The following is a 12,577-nucleotide window of genomic DNA, read 5'->3' as shown; positions in this document are numbered from 1 at the left end:
AGGTCTGGTGGGGTGGTGGTAGGATGGTGGGGACATCCTTTTGGAGATGGGGAGCCGGGGCATGGGGGGCATGGCAGAAGGAGTTATGGCATGTGGAACAGTCAGAGGGCAGACAAGGAGGGGGATAAAGTCTGGACTTTAAAAAAAGATTAAAGAATAAATTTTAAACAATTCACTACATTATTGTGTGAAAGTTCGGTACAAAGGAATATTTGCCACTCACTTATTCATTTAGATTTTGTTTGGAAGTTAATATAAAGAGGCTCTTACACTTAAACAAGAAAATGATTAAAGATGTTTAAAAATAAAGGAGTTCTATTTTGACTCTAGAGGTATACCTCCTAGTTGACTTTATAATCACATCAGTGGGGTTTAACTTCCTTCTTAGAATCATCAGAATAACAAGGATTAAAGAGTCTTTCAAACTCAGTTTCATAGGGGAAAAAAAAGTTAGAAAATTTTTTTATTTGGTTACAAATGTACCAGCAAGTAAAAAATATGTATGCTTCATTAGTCTGAAGATGGGAAAGTAGATGAGTACTTCAGAGTATGCTTCATAATGTCTCTTTTAAACACAGACATTTATTTTCTCAGTTCACCATCTACATCAAAAAGCATATCGTCGTTGTTGTTCTCCAAGTTCATCAAACCCTAAAACAGAAAAGCACTTCTTACTAAACAAACTCCCAAGCATACAAATAGGAAAGATTCTGTGCAAATGATGTATAGACGTGCTATATATAGTTAAGCCAGATAATTATACTGTTAATAAACTATGAGGTACATCTGAGGTCAAATTCCCAGTTTATCATTTCATGTCTTCAATAATTCCTACAAAGTCATTAGGATTTTACAGATAATATCAGTCACTTCAGTCAGAAATAATTCAAAATAGCAAGTAGTTAAACTTTTTGATTCCTAAAACATATTTAGTTTCCTAAGAACATTTTATGGACTATGCGCATACCTCCATGCACACCTCCATGGACTTCTCATGCATGTCTTTAATTGCTTCCAGGGTCTGGCTCTGACTACATTTGGACAGTTTTAATGCTTGTTGTTCTTTTTGATAATTGCTCTACAAATGTAAAAGGAAAACATTACTATAACAATTCTGTTCATTTTGTTGTTACTGCCATGCAGCATGAATGCTAGGCTAAGATTCAACCACTAAATATATCTCCAACACTAAAATGTTTACGTGAGCAAAAATAATTCAATATGAAACTTAAAAGGAATAGTTTTCTACGTGATTTAACATTTTAACAACTATGACTAAATATACTTATATTTTTAAGTAACATGAAATACAACTATACTACCAATTGTGGGTTAATAAAACTTTTTTTTTTTTTTATGAGAAAGTGTTTGCCATGCTGCAGCGACTGGCCTTAGCCTCTCAAGTACTTAGGTTTATAGGCATGCACCATGAAAACATGAACTTGGTAAAATCCTAGCCCTGGAAGCTTAACTCTAGCTAGTGTTAATGCTTTTATCATACAATGGCCTCCTTTTACTAAATAGCAGAAGCAATCCCAAGAGTTGGTTCACTACCTCATCTATGTATGTACCCCCAACCTAAGGAGTATGTGCCACTACTTCTACTTTCTCTTCCTTTCTTAAGGATGCCTTACACTATTCTTTTCTAAGTCCAACATCTTCACTTGTCTCAACTATTGTCAAGAGTTTCAGCAATTGTAACTGTTATTTTAAATTTATGACTTAGCTGGCTGTCAATGTAATGCCTATAAAACTAACTTTTATAAAGTTTGAGTTACAATGATCACAAGATCATGAATAGTCTTGATCACTTAAAGACATCCTACCTCAAAATAAAGTGTAAAGAGATGTCTGGGGATAAAGTTTAGTGGTAGATTGGTTTTCTCTAGGTTTTCAATCTCAAGTAACACATGGAAGTAGTAATATACATTTCTCTTTGTATTCTTTATGTTGGCACACAACCATGGTAATTTGCATTTTATAAAAAATTAAGACAAGCTCTTTACACCTTTTCTCCTTGGGACACTACATTCCTATTTTGTCCTTTATTTATTGTGATCAGTTTAACCTCACATGTCCACTCAAATCATCCTGATTATGTACAATGACCTCCACTTTGCGTATTTTCCATTTAAAAATCATACACATGCATACATATGGAGACAAAGGATTAATATTGGGTGTCTTCTTTGGTTGCACCCTACTGTTTGGGAGACAGGATCTGACTGAACCTAGAGCTCATCCATTAGGCTACACCTGGTGGCTAGGAAGCTCTGGGAATCTTCTTATCTCTGAACTAAATCTGAGTTTGGTGGTTCTAAAATGCTCACCACCACACTAACTTTTATTGTTGTGGTGGTTTGTTTTTAGTTTTGCTAGTTTGTTGTTGGTGGTTGTGTAGGTGGTGGTAGTGGTGGTGGTCTGTGCATGCATGCCTACTCAGGGAATATAAGCTCGGGTCTCCATGCCTACACTGAGAAAGATTACCAAATAAACCATTTTCCAGCCCTGCAAATCTATCTTATTTGGCCCATTAGCAACATATGACACAGTTAGTGAACTTTTCTTCCTTAAAAGTTTTCCTTCACTTATGGTAGTATTCTTTCTACCAATTGTTCTCTTCCATTGCTGGTTCCCTCTCAACCCCCCCCCCCTTGCCCCATGCAGAATTACAAATATTTAAGTTCTCTGGGGGTCTGTCTTTAGATTCCTCATTTACACTGATGATCACTCCCCCTTGAAATTTCATCCAGTGTTCAAGGTATAAAAATTGCCTTCAATTGGAGTATTTTTTTTTTTTTATCTTCAGTCCCTATCTCTTTCTTGAACTGACATATAATGGCAGCTTCCTCAATGCCTTCCCAGGCAGGAATGGATCTCCTGTACCTTTCAAATTTAATACTTCTGAAACTATTAAACAATCAAATAAAAATGTAGTTAATATGGTCATCATCTCAGGTCTTACTTGGAAACCATGTGATGACTACAGTCATTGGTACAGTAATGGAGAGATGATCTAAGATAGTTTGGTGATATTCTTCCACAGGAATATTCTGCTAGGGTCGTTGAGACAGCCTGATGGAAACAGGTTGTTTCCATCCACTGTTGTTACTAAATCTGTACTAAGTTATGATGGTAAGAACTGATTTACCAGTTTGAATTGGCTTTCTAATATTAACAACAGAGTCCAGATGACCCCAGTAACTAAGCTTTCACTCTACTATCAACTGTACCTGAGGCTGACATACTGTGCTCACTTTTGTAAAAAGTGGTAATCCACTTTTCATCTTTCAGCAAATGTCTGCCTCTTGAAAATTTATGATCTTGACTACCATAAAATACCTAGTGGTTTTCATTGATATAGTAGTATGTGATCATACTTCTCTGGTTTACAATTCAGTAGGACTAGAACAGAACCAAGGATAGATAGATAATGAAACTTAATTTAGGTTCATGTGCCCAACACAAGGCTAGTTTCTCCATTCCTACCTGATACTTAGTTATACTAGGTTAATTATAAAGTTAGTTATGATACTAACCATTGATTTTTCTTGTTCTTCATTGAATTTCTGTATATCCATATCAAACTTCTGAAATGTAGTTATATCCTGCTCACACAATTTGTTGTTGATCACCTCGCTGTAAAGCAAAGTAATGAAAGCAGTCACATTTCATACCAATATGAAAAAAGATCACTCAAAACAAATTAAATAGCCCATTTCATACTATAAAAAGAAAAACAGCAGTACAAAATTATCTAATGGGAAATCATTACAGATTTTTCCCTTACAGATTATCAGAGAAGTCTTCTTTTATGTTTTAGCTTTTCAAAATTAAAGAGGTTTTAATACATATACATCTTAATTTAGGAAATTAATTGTATTTCAAAGTATTTTTTCATTAATTTCTACCAAATATAAGGTCTAATTTATTTTCCTATATTTATTCAGTTAAGACTTAGTGCAAAACATAAGTCAATTAAAATATATAAATTGTCTGCATATGTAATTGATCCTTTTCCATATTGTTATAATAAACCATAAATTACATTTCTAAGATTTTGTGCAAGACTTCTGTGTTTCCACAATGAAATTAAATCAAATTTTAAAATCTAATTAACAGGTACTTAAAGTAGAAAATAAAAATTTTCACAGATTTCTGAGAATTAGATTTAGTTTCCTTGAAGGCATGAAGTTATAGGGTTAAATGCTTAGACAAAATCAAAGACACACATTTTTTACTAAAATCTCAGACATGGCTTTTTTTTTTTTTAAACTCAGCCATATATAATTTTTTCAATGATACAAATGTGACCCTACCAAACTAAAACCTCTACCTCTCCCATTTATTCATTTGCCAAAGTCATTCTAATTTCTGGTTGCTTTCTTTGAAAGAATCTTTGATATAAGTTTCCATGTGTTTTCTCTTTATGTGGCTCCAGGTCCAAGGTATCTCAAATAATCATCTGATATCTATGGGCAACAGGCACATATGTGGTGCACATATATACCTATAAGCAAAACACTAATATACAAATATGTCTGAAAAATAAGTATTAAGAGCATTGTTTCCTAAGCCATGTAAGATGTTTTGGGCCTATGATCCTAGTCTAGGAAGCTTAAGCAGGAGATTTCCAGTGTATAGGACAACATAGATTACATAGCAAAATTCAGGCCAGCCTGAACTACATAGTGAGACCATATCTCAAAGAAAAATTATTGTCTTCTAAGAAAGCTAATGTAACATTCAATTACATATAATTTAAAACAGATTCTTTTGGATCTGAGTATCATTCTCTCACTGGTTAGTAAAGCTGTCTTTTACTTTCAGTTACATAATTCATTTTATGAAAAAACAAAACAAAACAAAACAAAAAACAGTGAGGGTATTGGAGAGATGATTCAGCAGTTAAGAGCACTGGTTCCCTGCCAGAGATCTGAGATTGGATTCCCAGCACCTCCAAGATGGCTCACAACCTATAACTCCAGTTCCAGGGGAATCAATGCCTTCATCTGGCCTCCTCAGGTACCAGACATACAAGCTGTGTGCAAGCAAAACAAACATACCCATAAAATAAAATTTTAAAAAATGTAATAAGGGTTACATTAAAGAATTCAGTTTTGCACTGTGTCAAATAAAGAAAGAAGCACAGAGGAGTCCTAGAAAAGAAAATGACTTAATATAAAATTAATACTAGGTCAATGAAAAACTGTTGAATGTACAGAATTTTGTATACATATCACTTAGGTTTGAATACATGGAAGTATAAAAAAGTTTACATCTTTTTTTTCCTCTAAAATCCCTTCAAAGCAGTTATGAAGATACCTCAATAGTTAAGAGGGTTTACTGTGAAAGGAGGAGGTTCGCAAATTTGAATCTAGTACCCATCTAGAAAACCAACCATGGATGGTTGCTTCTACAATGGCAGCACTGTGGTAGGCAAAGTGAGAATTGCTAGGACTTGCTGGCTGCTTGTCTAACTGGATGTTCAGTGACAGAGCCTGACTTAAGGGAATAAGGTGGAAAGTAATAGAGCAAAACCCAACATCCTCCTCTGCCCTCCACATTTGTATATATGCACCACACACACAAACATACAAAAAAATAAAAATTAAGTTTAATTAATGTCACACCTCTGCAAAAAGCATCATTTTCACTTCTGTACCACAGGAAAAAGTAAGTCCATGATGCTAAATCAAAAATATTTGCAAGAGTCCTTGTCATGAGAAGACCTTGGGTGCTGACTCTGCAACTAGTCCCACAATACCCAGAGGAAGCTCAACTCCCAGGTGCTCTAACACACCCAGGATCACAGCAATGGCATCAACATCAGGAGTAACTTGAGTCCCTAAGGATCCAGGGACATAGGAACTCCTGCCTTGCCAGTGGCATGGATTCCTTCTGGTCTGAAACTGCACCTGGATCAGACCTGGGGTACTGGCTCTGCACCCACTCTTAAAACACCCAGAGGAAGCATGACTCCCAGGTATTCTGAAATGCCCAAGATCACAGGATTACAGAGGAAGCTCGACTCCCAGGATATCAGAGACACCCAGGAACACTGGAGTTCTGACAGAAGATCACAGCTGAGGGCATGACATCTTTTCCAACACCCTGTGTATGTGGGACCCCCACAAGAACCAGGGAAACAAAATCATCCTCACAGCCAGAGGCACAGGTTCCTTGCAGCATGCAACTGTGTCTAGAGAAAACATAGGGCTCTGGCACCCCACCAAATCTTGCAACACCAAGAAAAAGCTTAACTCCCAGGAGCTCTGACACAGCAGGATCTCACTAGATTGTTCATGCCAGGATTTCAGGATCCAAGAGGCAGCATGACTTCCAGGAGTTCAGACACACCCAGAATATCAGGATCGCAGGATCCCAGGATCCCAGATAGCTGGACTCCAATGAGTTCTGACACAACCAGGATTACAGGAGGGACAGGCTCCAGTCAGAGACAGCAAGGGAAGGTAGCACCAAAGAAAATGAGATAGCAAGAGTTAAGTGCAAGAATATAAATAATAGAAACCAAAACTAGTGGGCATCATCAGAACAGGTGAAGGAATTGAACAAAAACCATCTAGGATCTAAAACTGGAAATAGAGAATAAAAACTCACAAAGACATATGAACCTGGAGAAAGAAAACCTAGGAGACATAGATGCAAGCATCTCCAACAGAATACAAGAGATAGAATAGAGAATCGCAGGTACAGAAGATACCATAGATACACTGACAGAACAGTCAAAAAATGCAAAATGCAAAAATCTCCTAACCCAAAACATCCAGGAAATCCAGGACACAATGAGATGACAAAACCTAAGAAAAATAGGTATAGAGGAGAGAAAAGATTACAAGTCAAAGGGCCAGCAAATATCTTCATCAAAGTCATAAATGAAAACTTTCCCAATCTAAGGAAAGAGATGCACATGAACATACAAGAAGCCTACAGAAATCCAAATAAACTGGACCAGAAAAGAAATTCCCGCTGACACATAATAATCAGAACAACAAATGCACTAAATAAAGATAGTATATTAAAAGCAGTAAGGAAAAAAGGTCAAATAACATGAAAAGGCACACCTATTAGAAATACACCAGACTTCTCACCAGAGACTATAAAACCAGAAGATTCTGGACAGATGTTACACAGACCCTGAGAGAACACAATTGCCAGCCCAGTTTACTATACCCAGCAAAACTCAAAATTACCTTAGATGGATAAACCAAAATATTCCACGATAAAACCAAATTCACACAATATCTTTCCACGAATCCAAACCTTCAAAAGGTAGATGGAAAACTACAACACAAGGAGGGAAACACTACACCATAAAAAATCAAGAAAGAAATCTTCTTTCAACAAACCTCAAAGAAGGTAGCAATATAAACATAATTCCACCTCAAACAACAAAAGTAACAGGAAACAACCAACAGTCACTGGTCTTTAATATTTCTTAATAGCAATGGATTCAATTCCCCAATAAAAAGACATAGAGTAATAGACTGGATACATAAACAGAACCCAGGATTTTGCTGAATACAGGAAACCCACCTTAGTGACAAAGACAGACATTACCTCAGAGGAAAGGCCTGGAAAAATTTTTCCAAGCAAATATTCCCAGGAAACAAGCTGGAATAGCCATTCTACTATGGAATAAAATCAACTTATAACCAAAATAATTTTTTGTTGTTCTTTTTTGTTTTTGTTTTTTAAAGATAAGGACTGTCACAATACTTGTCAAAGGATGAATCAACAAAGATGAACTCACAATTCTGAACATCTATGCTCCAAATGCAAGGAAACCCAAATTCATAAAAGAAACTCTACTAAAGCTCAAAGCACATATTGTACCCTATAATAATAGTGGGAAAATTCAACACCCCACTCTCAACAACGGACAGATCCTGGAAACAGAAACAAAACAGAGACACTGTGAAACTAACAGAAGTTTTGAAACAAATGGATTTAACAGAGGTCTATGTCTATAGATATCATAGAACATTTTATCATAAAACAAAAGAATGTCCCTTCTTCTCAACACCTCATGATGCCTTCTCCATTACTGACCATATAATGTGTCACAAAACAGGCTTCAAAAGATATAAAATTATTTAAATAATCCCATGAATCCTATCAAGTCATCACTGACTAAGGCTGATCTTCAATAATAATATAAATAATCCAGGCATGGTGGCATATGCCTTTAATCCCAGCACTTGGGATGCAGAGGCAGGCATATTTCTGGTTTGAAGGCCAGCCTGGTCTACAAAATGAGTTCCATGACAGCCATGGATAAACAGAAAAACCCTGTCTTAACCCCCATAATAATAATAATAATAATAATAATAATAATAATAATAATAATAATAAAATAGAAAACCCATATACACGTGGAAGTTTAAAAACAGTCTACTCAATGATAAATTGGTCATGGAAGAAATAAAGAAAGAAATTAAAGACTATTTTGAGTTTAATGAAAATGAAACTACAACATATCCAAACTTATGGGACACAATGAAAGTATTCCTAAGAGAAAAACTAATAGCTCTGAGTGCCTCCAAAAAAGAAACTGGAGAGAGCATACACTAGCATCCTGACAGCACCATTAAAAGCTCTAGAACAAAAGGAAGCAAATTCACCCAAGAGGAGTAAAAGGCAGGATAAAATCAAACTCCAGACTGAAATCAAACAAGTGGAAACAAAAAGAACTATACAAAGAATCAACCAAACCAGGAGCTGGTTCTTTGAGAAAATCAACAAGATAGATAAACCCTTATCCAGACTAAAGAGAGGGCACAGAGTCAGTATCCAAATTAACAAAACCAGAAATGAAAAGGGAGACATAACAACAGAAACTTAGGAGATCAAAAAAAAAAAAAAAAGATCCTACTATAAAAGCCTATACTCAACAAAACTGGAAAATTTGGATGAAATGGACAATTATCTAGACAGATATCAGGTACCAATTTAAATCAGGATCAGATAGACCCTGCAAACACTCCCTGAACCCCTAAAGTAATAGAAGCAATCATTAATAGTCTCCCAACCCCCTCACCCAAAATAAAAACCCAGGATCTGATGGGTTTAGTACAGAATTCTATCAGACCTTCAGAGAAGACCTAATACCAACACTCTTCAAACTATTACGCAAAATTAAAAAGAGAGGGAACACTATTCAATTTGTTCTATGAAGCCACAATTACACTTATACCCAAAACATACAAAGACCCAAATGAAGAAAGGAAACTTGAGACCAGTTTCACTTATGAATATTGATGCAAAAATACTCAATAAACTTTTGGTAAACCCAATTCAAGAACATGTTACAATGATCATCCTTCATGATCAAGTGGTCTTCATCCCATGGATACAGAGATGGTTCAATATATGGAAATCCACAATGTAAACAATGGCAAGGAAAAAATTCACAGTATTATCTCATTAGATGCTGAGAAATCATTTGCAAAAATTCAACAACCCTTCATGATAAAATTCTTGGAAAGATCAAGAATTCATGGCTCATACCTAAACATAGTAAAAGCAATATACAGCAAACCAGTATCCAACATCAAAATAAATGGAGAGAAACTTGATGCAATCCCACTAATATCAGACAAGACAAGACTAGATAAGGCTTCCCACTATCTCCCTACCTATTCACAGTAGTATATAATATAGTAGTATTCTATAGCACTAGATGTTCTATCCATAGCAACTAGACAACAAAAAGAGGTCAAATGGATAAAAATAGGAAAGGCAGAATTCAAAATATCACTATTTGCAGATGACATGATTGTATATGTAAGTGACCCCATAAATTCCATCAGAGAACTCCTAAACCTGATAAACAAATTCAGCAAAGTGGCTGGATATTAAATTAACTCAAACAAATCAGTAGCTTTCCTCTACTCAAAGGATAAACAGGCTGAAAAAGAAATTATGGAAACAACACCCTTCACAAGGTCACAAATTATCATACCTTGGTTTGACTCAAACCAAGCAAGTGAAAGATCTGTATGACAAGAACTTCAAGTCTGAAGAAAGAAATTGAAAATCTCAAAAGATGGAAAGATCTCCCATGCTCATAGATTGGCACACTTAATTTAGTAAAAATGGCCATCTTGCCAAAAGCAATGCAATCTCTATCAAAATTCAAACTCAATTCTTCATAGAGATAGAAAGAGCAATTTGAAAAATCATTTGGAATAACAGAAATCCAGGATATCAAAAAAACTATTCTCAACAATAAAAGAACTTCAGGGGGAATCATCCCCGACCTCAAGCTGTATTATAGAGAAATAATGATAAAAATGTATGGTAATGGTACAGATACAATGACTTCATGAAATTCACAGGCAAAAGGATGGATCTAAAATATATCATCCTGTGTGAGGTAACCCAATCCCAAAAGAACAAACATGGTATGTACTCACTGATAAGTGGATATTAGCCTAAAAGCTCAGAATACCCAAAATGTAATTCACAAACCACATGAAGCTCAAGAAGAAGGAAGAGGAAAGTGTGGGTGTTTCAGTCCTTCTTAGAATGCAGAACAAAATACTCCTTGGAGGAAATATGGAGACAAAGTACAGAGCAGAGCCTGAAGGAATGACCATCTAGAGTCTGCCCATCCTGTGGATCCATTCCATATACAGACACCAAACCCAGCCACTATTGTGGATGCCAACAAGTGCTTGCTGACAGGAGCCTAATATGGCTTTCTCCTGAGAGTCTCTGTCAGAGCTTGGAAAGAACAGAGGCTGATTGTCACAGCCAACCATCAGACTGATCAATGGGTCCCCAGTGGAGGAGTTAGAGGAAGGACTGAAGGATCTGAAGGGGTTTGCAACCTTATAGGAAGAACAACAATATGAACGAACCAGACCCCCCAGAGCACTCAGAGACTAATCCACCAACAAAAGAGGGGGTCCCATGGCTCCAGTTGCATATATAGCAGAGTATGACCTTGTCAGACATCAGTGGGAAGAGAAGTCTTTGGTCCTGTGAAGGTTCAATGCCCCAGTGTAGGCAAATGCCAGGATGGGGAGGTGGGAGTGGGTGGGGGGTGAACACCCTCATAGAAGCACAGGGATGGGTTATGGAATAGGGAGTTTCTGGGGTGAAACCAGGAAAGGGCTATTATTAGAAATGTAAAGGAAGATAATAGAGAATAATAAATAAATTAAAATAAAAATATTCACAAAATACTACATATAAATAGGAATAATTCATTAAGATGTCATATAGTATATTAACTAATATTTCCTAATATGTAAATTATGTTAATACTATATAGTTTTAAACACATTATATATCCAAAAAACGTACCTTCAAATTTTCCCAGAATATTTTGTACTGGAGATCTATGAAGTAATTAAAGCTTTAAAAAGTAAGGATACCTTTTGATGGCTCAGCTTTTGTCCTACAGCAGGACGATGAGAGTTTGACTCACAGCAATACACCCTCCAAGAAAACCATTCAAATTAAGGATTAATCTTACGGAAATATTGTTTATAATATATATCATATTCTAATTATTAATATAGATTACTTGCTATACAATCAATAAAACTTTTCTGGAAGTACTTACACTAAGAAGGAAATAATAAGTTTGAACATATTACCGTTTATCTCCAACTATTCCTTCAGGATTTGCATTCCCATCATCATGAGTTACTGGATTCTGTACTGGGTTGGTAATAAAACAAGATACTAAAACAATTATGTTATTTTGCAAATTTTAATGAAATGCTTTGTGATCATTCAGGCATAGTGCCAACATTAGGTTTTAAAGCAGATCTATGATTTGTCTAGAAGTTAAACAAAATCAAGTAATGTCTAATTGTCATCTAGAAATATAGTTTAAGCTATTTATTTACATGTTGTGATTAAAGACAAGAGATGCAATATGAGATTTTTGATCTTCATTACAGTCCTAAGAAGAATAACTAGAAAAAAGGAAGTGTAACATCAATGCCCAACATAAGATATCTGGTATCTTCCATAAGGTCCAATTCTGAAGCATTCCCATCTTGCTGTTCACCACTTAACAAATTACAGTTTTCCATTGGTGTCTCTACAGAACGTGCAAAACGCTGCCATTCCACTGAGAAACTTACGTTTTCAGATTTAAAATAAAAAAATAAATTTTCTCAAGCCATTTGAATCAAAAAAATCACTTAAACTAATAAAATTGAAATATAAAATAACATTAAGGAATGAATTTTACAAAAGCAGCACTTCATAATTGCATGAAGGGTTTAAAGATAAAACCATATTTCTATTACCCTCTGATTTAATACTAAAGACTTTAGTATTTAAACATGGAACAGAATAGTTGGCTTCAAAGATAGCCATTATAAACCTTAACTTTAATATGTACACATTTTTTAAAAAAAGAATTAAGTTGAATAAAGTATCTTGGGCTTCCTTAATCTAAATTATAAAGTTCTGCCTGTCTGGACATATATTTTACTGCTACAGCAAGAAGCTCTGTGTTCAATCTTCAGTTAAGAAAAAAAATTAAAAAAAAAATAAAACAGGCATGTATCCTCAGGCCCCAGTACATTTG

General features: G+C 35.4%; 1 pseudogene; it reads right to left on the bottom strand.

The window, feature by feature from the left end:
* Positions 1–467: 467 nt before the first annotated feature.
* LOC147004770 (X-linked lymphocyte-regulated protein PM1-like) lies at positions 468–12,074 on the bottom strand (annotated as a pseudogene).
* Positions 12,075–12,577: the final 503 nt, after the last annotated feature.

This window comes from Mus caroli, unplaced genomic scaffold (assembly GCF_978045245.1).
Source record: "Mus caroli unplaced genomic scaffold, Mus_caroli_1 scaffold_5, whole genome shotgun sequence".
Lineage (NCBI taxonomy): Eukaryota > Metazoa > Chordata > Mammalia > Rodentia > Muridae > Mus > Mus caroli.
The sequence above is the reverse complement of the archived record's forward strand: the minus strand, read 5'-3'. Positions and strand labels throughout refer to the sequence as shown.